Source organism: Triticum aestivum, chromosome 4A, assembly GCF_018294505.1.
Source record: "Triticum aestivum cultivar Chinese Spring chromosome 4A, IWGSC CS RefSeq v2.1, whole genome shotgun sequence".
NCBI classification, from domain to species: Eukaryota; Viridiplantae; Streptophyta; class Magnoliopsida; order Poales; family Poaceae; genus Triticum; species Triticum aestivum.
Window position 1 is genome coordinate 63,928,061 of NC_057803.1, and position 7,598 is coordinate 63,935,658.

Consider the following 7,598-nt stretch of genomic DNA (forward strand, 5'->3'; position numbering starts at 1 on the left):
ATGAATTTACTTTATGTTGTCACATAATAAATTCCTTGGAATGTGTTGGTATGGAGGGCAATCGTGGATACGACTAGCCATGGAAAGTGAAAGTATGGTTGAAATAGGAATAAACTTTATTTTTTGTTTGGTAACCCCCTATGATATGTCTTGCATGGAAAGTGTTGGGAGCTCTAAGTCATTTTCGTTGGTGGAATGGATACACCTACCAAAATGTCTCTAAGTTTTTCGCTTTGAGCTCTGGCATCTCTACAAATCAATACTTCCCTCTGCGAAGGGCCTTTCTTTTACTTTATGCAATTTTCATTTTTGAATTTGAGTCTCCATCTTCTCTTATAAAAGCACCAACTAGGAGGCAATATGATCGTACTTGAGTACTGGGTGTAGTTAATATGCTGAGTGTGTTTCATGAATGGATCAATGATTCAGCATGATGGGCTAGGGATAGCTTATTTTAGCGTTGATATTTTGAAAGACATGGTTGCTTGTTTATATGCTTGAGTATTTAAGTTATCATGTCAAATCTAGACTATTTCTTTGAACAATATAAAAGTCCAAATGTCCATGCTATAAATAAAATAAATATGATATGACATGTTAGGCAGCATTCCACATCAAAAATTCTGTTTTTATCACTTACATACTCGAGGACGAGTAGGAGTTAAGCTTGGGGATGTTGATACATCTCCAACGTATCTATAATTTTTTATTGTTCCATCCCGTTATATTATCAATCTTGGATATTTTATAATCATTTTATATCATTTTTGGTACTAACGTATTGACATAGTGCCAAGTGACAGTTGCTGTTTTTTGCATGTTTTTTACATCGCAGAAAATTAATACCAAATGGAGCCCAAATGCCACGAAACTTTATATAGATTTTTTATGGACCAGAAGACACCTAATGGGCCAAGGCAGCGCGTGAGTGGTGCTCCGAGGGGAGCACAACCCACCAGGGCACGCCTGGAGGCCTAGGCGCGCCCTGGTGGGTTGTGCCCACCTCGGGTGCCCCCGGACCGCCTCGTTGCTTTATAAATACCCTAATATTCCGAAAACCCTAGCAGAGTCGACGAAATATTGATCCAGACGCCGTAGAGTCCAGAACCACTAGATCCAATCTAGACACCATCTCAGATGGGGTTCACCACCTCCATTGGTGCCTCTTCGATGATGCGTGAGTAGTTCTTTGTAGACCTTCGGGTCCGTAGTTAGTAGTTAGATGGCTTCCTCTCTCTCGCTGAATTCTCAATACAATGATCTCTTGGAGTTCCATATGATGTAACTCTTTTTGCGGTGTGTTTGTTGGGATATGATTAACTTTGAGTTATGATCAGTTATATCTTTTTATATCCATGAAAGTATTTGAGTTTCTTTGATCTCTTTTATGCATGATCTCTTATAGCCTCATATTTCTTCTCTGATATTTGGGTTATGTTTGGCCAACTTGATCTATTTATCTTGCAATGGGAAGAGGTGCTTTGTAGTGGGTTCGATCTTACGGTGCTTGATCCCAGTGACAGAAGGGGAACCGACATGTATGTATCGTTGCTACTAAGGATAAAACGATGAGGTCTATCTCTACATAGATAGATCTTGTCTACATCATGTCATTGTTCTTATTGCATTACTCCGTTTCTCCATGAACTTAATACACTAGATGCATGCTGTATAGAGGTCGATGTGTGGAGTAATAGTAGTAGATGCAGGCAGGAGTCGGTCTACTAATCTTGGACGTGATGCCTATATAATGATCATTTCCTGGATATCGTCATGATTATTTGAAGTTCTATCAATTTCCCAACAGTAATTTGTTCACCCACCATTTCCTATTTTTCTCGAGAGAAGCCACTAGTGAAACCTACGGCCCCCGGGTCTCTTTCTCATATATTTGCCTTTGTGATCTACTTTTCCTTTGCATTTATTTTCAGATCTATTAAACCCAAAATACAAAAAAAAATACTTCGCTGCACTTTAGTTTATTTGTGATCCATTTATTCAATCTATTGCAACTTTCTCCCATCCACGCGCCAATTTCTGGCGCCGTTACCCGAAAGGGATTGACAACCCCCTTAACACGTCGGGTTGCGAGTGGTTGTTATTTGTGTGCAGGGGTTGTTTACTTGTGTTGCTTAGTTCTCCTACTGGTTCGATAACCTTGGTTTCGTCACTGCGGGAAATACCTATCGTCGTTGTGCTGCATTATCCCTTCCTCTTTGGGGAAATACCGACGTAATCCTAGCCGACATCAACAGGAATTTCTGGCGCCATTGCCGGGGAGGATCTTCAACATATACCAGGTTCCTAATCACAAATCTCATCTCATCGCAATTTACATTATTTACCATTTGCCTCTCATTTTCCTCTCCCCACTTCACAAAAAATTGCCGTTTTATTCGCCCTCTTTTTCGTTCGCTATTTTTCTTCCATTCTCTTAAACTCTCTTCTCTTTCGCCATGACCGACCTGTAACACCCCAGATGTAACTTTCCCAATTTGTACTCCAACTCTTGCCGTTTCCGGCGTTAAGTTATTTTATTTTTTCGGGTTCGGGTTTTTGTCTCCATGTGTTGTTGTCGTTCTCATGCATCTCATATCATGTCATCATGTGCATTGCATTTGCATACGTGTTCATCTCATGCATTCGAGCATTTTCCCCGTTGTCCGTTTTGCATTCCGGTGCTTCGTTCTCCTCCGGTGGCCATTTCTAACTTTCTTTCGTGTGTGGGGATTAAACATTTCCAGATTGGACCGAGACTTGCCAAGTGGCCTTGGTTTACTACCGGTAGACCGTCTGCCAAGTTTCGTATCATTTGGACTTCGTTTGACACTCCAACGGTTAACCGAGGGACCGAAAAGGCCTCGTGTGTGTTGCAGCCCAACACCCCTCCAATTTGGCCCAAAACCCACCTAACCCTTCTCCATCATCTAGAGCGTTCGATCACGATCGCGTGGCCGAAAACCGTACCTCATTTGGACTCTCCTAGCTCCTCCTATGCCTATTTAAAGACCCCCTCCGTTTTCTTCTTCTTCTTCTCCCCGAAACCCTAGATCTGACCCTCCGCGCGCCGGACATTGTCCGCCAGCGCCGGACACACCGCCGCCAGCCACCCCCGCTTCCAAGAAGAAGAGTTCTACAACATGGCACTGAAGCAAGAGGCTGCTCAATTGAGGTGTGATGCTTCCAAGAAGCGAGTCAGAGATGTTACTCTGTCTTCCTCTACTCAAGTGGCCAAGCAGCAGAAGTATTGGCTTCCTCCTCCTCCGTCCCGTCAGCTGTATCAGCAGAAGAGCAAAGGTGGTAGTGGATCTTCCCACCCACCCAACCCTGGCTTTCAGAACAAGACTTCGTCTCAAGCTCCAAGATCAAGTGCTCCGTATCACCGTCCGCTTTCAGAGGTCACGTGCAACAAGTGCCAACAGAAGGGTCACTATGCCAACAAGTGTTTCAACCAGAGGCGTCTTCCTCCTCCTCCTCTTGTCAGATCGGCAAGTACAGCTGTGGTCAAGCATAACCCCAAGTACGCCAAGGTCAATATGGTGAATGCAGCTCAGGCAGAGGATTCATCAGATGTCATCATGGGTAACCTTCCTGTTAACGATATTCCCGCAAGAGTTATTCTTGACACTGGTGCATCGCATTGTTTCATCTCGAGACCTTTTGCATCTAAGCATGATTTTGTTACTCAAGTGTTGCCGAAACCGTTGGCTATTGTCTCTCCGGCCCGTCAAATGACATCTCGATTATGCGTTCCGGATGTCACAATCACTTTGGGTGACTATAAGTTCTTGTCCTCTCCAAATGTTCTAGGTGACTCGGATATTGATCTTATTCTCGGAATGGATTGGCTTTCTAAGCACAAGGCTCAGCTTGATTGTGCAGCCAGGCAGATTCAATTGACTCATTCGTCTGAGGATGTAATTGTCTTTGCCGCTCGTGATGATACCATCCGTTTGTTTTCTCTCAATGAGAAGGGTGAACTGGATGCTATCTCGCAAATTCCAGTCGTTTGCGAATATCAAGACGTCTTTCCAGAAGAGCTTCCAGGAATGCCTCCGCACCGGCCAGTTGAATTCGTTATTGATCTTGAGCCCGGCACGGAACCTGTGTGCAAGCGTCCTTACAAGCTCGGACCTGAAGAGTTGAAGGAGCTGAAGAAGCAACTCGATATTCAAGAAAGAATGGGTCTCATCCGGCCTAGTTCTTCTCCATGGGGTTGTGGTGTTCTTTTTGTGAAGAAGAAGGATGGAACGGACCGACTTTGTGTTGATTACCGTCCATTGAACAAGAAGACCATCAAGAACAAATACCCACTTCCCAACATCAACGAGCTGTTCGAACAACTCAAAGGTGCCCAAGTATTCTCCAAGCTTGATCTCTGTATGGGTTATCATTAGATTCGAATCCGTGAGCAAGATATTCCCAAGACGGCTTTCAGGACAAGCTATGGTTCATATGAATACACTGTCATGTCTTTTGGCCTCGTCAACGCTCCTCCAACGTTCTCTCGCATGATGAACTTCATTTTCAACGCCTACACCAATGACTTCGTTTTGGTCTATCTCGACGACATTCTGGTTTTCTCGAAGAACAAGGAAGATCATGCCAAGCACTTGCGTTTGGTGCTTGATAAGCTAAGGGAACATCAGTTCTACGCCAAGTTCTCCAAGTGCGAATTTTGGCTCGATGAGGTTCTTTATCTTGGTCATATCATCTCGGCCAAGGGCATTGCGGTGAATCCTAAGAAAGTGTCTGCAATTGTGAATTGGGAACCTCCTCAGAACGTGAAGCAACTCCGTAGCTTCCTCGGTCTCGCAAGCTATTGTCGAAGATTCGTTGAAAACTTTTCTAAGATCGCGAAGCCTCTCTCAAATATTCTCCAGAAGCACGTCAAGTACGTTTGGTCTCCGGAGTGTGACATTGCTTTCAACACTTTGAAAGAGAAATTGATCACTGCTCTAGTTCTGACTCCGCCTGATGAATCCAAGCCGTACGAGGTCTTTTGTGATGCCTCTCTCCGAGGTCTTGGCGCAGTGTTGATGCAAGAGAAGAAAGTTGTTGCTTATACCTCTCGCTAGTTGAATCCTAATGAGAAGAACTACCCCACTCATGATCTCGAGTTGGCGGCAGTTGTGCATGCTCTTTTGACTTGGAGACATCTCTTATTGGGAAGAAAAGTGGACATTTTCACTGATCACAAGAGTCTCAAGTACATCTTCACTCAGCCTAATCTCAAACTCAGGCAAACTCGATGGGTCAAAATGATTCAAGAGTATAATCCAAGTATCGAGTATACTCCAGGCAAGGCCAATGTGATTGCTGACGCATTGAGCAGAAAGGCTTATTGCAACAGTCTGATTCTCAAGCCTTATCAACCCGAGCTTTGTGAAGCTTTCCGCAAACTTAATCTGCAAGTTGTTCCTCAAGGTTTCTTCGCCAACCTTCAAGTCTCTCCTACCTTGGAAGACCAGATTCGCCAAGCCCAGCTCCTTGATGCTATGGTGAAAAAGGTGAAGATTGGGATTGCCAAGAGTCAACCCAAGTACAAGTGCTACCGCCTTGATGACAAGGACACTCTCTTCTTCGAGGATCGTATTGTTGTACCCAAAGGTGACCTTCGTAAAGTGATCATGAACGAGGCTCACAATTCTCTCCTCTCCATCCACCCTGGTAGCACGAAGATGTATCAGGACCTCAAGCAGGCTTATTGATGGACTCGAATAAAGCGCGAGATTGCTCAATTCGTGAATGAATGTGATGTCTGCAGAAGAGTGAAGGCAGAACACCAAAGGCCAGCTGGTCTCCTCCAACCTCTTGCCATTCCAGAATGGAAGTTTGACCACATTGAAATGGACTTCGTGACTGGGTTTCCAAAGTCCAAGCATGGCAATGATGCTATATTCGTTGTCATCGACAAACTCACTAAAGTGGCTCACTTTCTGCCTATCAAAGAGTTGATCACTGCAGCTCAATTGGCAGAACTCTATACCTCTCGTATTGTCTCTCTACACAGTATTCCACAAGTGAACTCTTCAGACCGTGGCAGCATCTTTACCTCCAAGTTTTGGGATTCTTTTCAGAAGGCCATGGGCACCAACATCCGCTTCAGCACAGCTTTCCATCCTCAAATTAGTGGTCAATTCGAGCGTGTCAACCAGATTCTTGAAGATATGCTCAGGGCTTGTGTGATCTCCTTCGGCATGAAGTGGGAGGATTGCCTTCCTTATGCTGAATTCTCCTACAACAACAGTTTTCAAGCAAGTTCGGGCAAGGCCCCATTTGAAATTCTGTATGGCAGGAAGTGCCGTACACCTCTCAACTGGCCTGAAACCGGTGAACGTCAGCTTTTGGGTAATGACTTAATCACAGAGGCAGAGGAAATGTGCAAAGTCATTCGAGATAACCTCAAAGCAGCCCAATCCCGCCAGAAGAGCTACTATGACAGTAAGCATCATGATTGGGCTTTCGAGATCAGAGATCATGTTTACCTCCGCGTCTCTCCTATGAAAGGTACTCGTCGCTTCGGTATCAAAGGGAAGCTTGCCCCCAGATACGTGGGACCTTTCAACATTGTCAGCAAGAGAGGCGATCTCGCCTATCAACTCGAGCTTCCTTCAAACTTTGCAAATGTTCATGATGTGTTCCATGTCCCTCAGCTCCGAAAGTGCTTCAAGACTCCTGATCGCACTGTCAACTTCGAGGACATTGAGCTCCAAGAAGATCTCTCTTACCGTGAGCACCCAGTTGCTATTCTCGAAGAGACTGAACGCAAGACTCGCAACAAGTCGATCGAATTCCTCAAAGTCAAGTGGTCACACCGTTCCGATCGTGAAGCTACCTGGGAACGCGAGGATCACCTCTGTTCTGAGTACCCGGCGTTCTTTCAGCCCTAGATCTCGGGACGAGATCCTTTCATAGTGGTGGAGTGTTGTAACACCCCGGATGTAACTTTCCCAATTTGTACTCCAACTCTTGCCGTTTCCGGCGTTAAGTTATTTTATTTTTTCGGGTTCGGGTTTTTGTCTCCATGTGTTGTTGTCGTTGTCATGCATCTCATATCATGTCATCATGTGCATTGAATTTGCATCCGTGTTCATCTCATGCATTCAAGTATTTTCCCCGTTGTCCGTTTTCCATTCTGGCGCTTCGTTCTCCTCCGGTGGCCATTTCTACCTTTCTTTCATGTGTGGGGATTAAACATTTCCGGATTGAACCGAGACTTGCCAAGCGTCCTTGGTTTACTACCGGTAGACCGTCTGCCAAGTTTCGTATCATTTGGACTTCGTTGGATACTCCAACGGTTAACCGAGGGACCGAAAAGGCCTCGTGTGTGTTGCAGCCCAACACCCCTCCAATTTGGCCCAAAACCCACCTAACCCTTCTCCATCATCTAGAGCGTTCGATCACGATCGCGTGGCCGAAAACCGTACCTCATTTGGACTCTCCTAGCTCCTCCTATGCCTATTTAAAGACCCCCTCCGTTTTCCTCTTCTTCTTCTCCCCGAAACCCTAGATCTGACCCTCCGCGCGCCGGACATTGTCCGCCGGCGCCGGACACGCCGCCGCCAGCCACCCCCGCGCCGCCACGTGTCAACGCG